Source organism: Pterocles gutturalis, unplaced genomic scaffold, assembly GCF_000699245.1.
Source record: "Pterocles gutturalis isolate BGI_N339 unplaced genomic scaffold, ASM69924v1 scaffold20624, whole genome shotgun sequence".
In the NCBI taxonomy this organism is placed as follows: Eukaryota; Metazoa; Chordata; class Aves; order Pterocliformes; family Pteroclidae; genus Pterocles; species Pterocles gutturalis.
The window spans coordinates 1-262 of record NW_010133712.1 but is presented as its reverse complement, the minus strand read 5'-3'; positions in this window follow the sequence as shown (position 1 = coordinate 262).

Below are 262 nucleotides of genomic sequence, written 5' to 3'. Positions count from 1 at the left end.
CCCACGGAGGGGACAGACCCCCTGCACCGGTTGTGGCAGGTCCCCAGGGGCTCGGGGGGATGCACAGGGTTGGGGTGCATGGTGGTGATGTCCCCCCCCACCCCAACTCCCACTCCACGTTTTGGGGTGACAGCCCTGCCTGGCCCACGGAGGGGACAGACCCCCTGCCTGGGCTGTGGCAGGTCCCCAGGGGGTCCTCAGGAGTGTGGGGGGATACACAGGGTTGGGGTGCGTGGTGGTGATGTCCCCCCCCACCCCAACT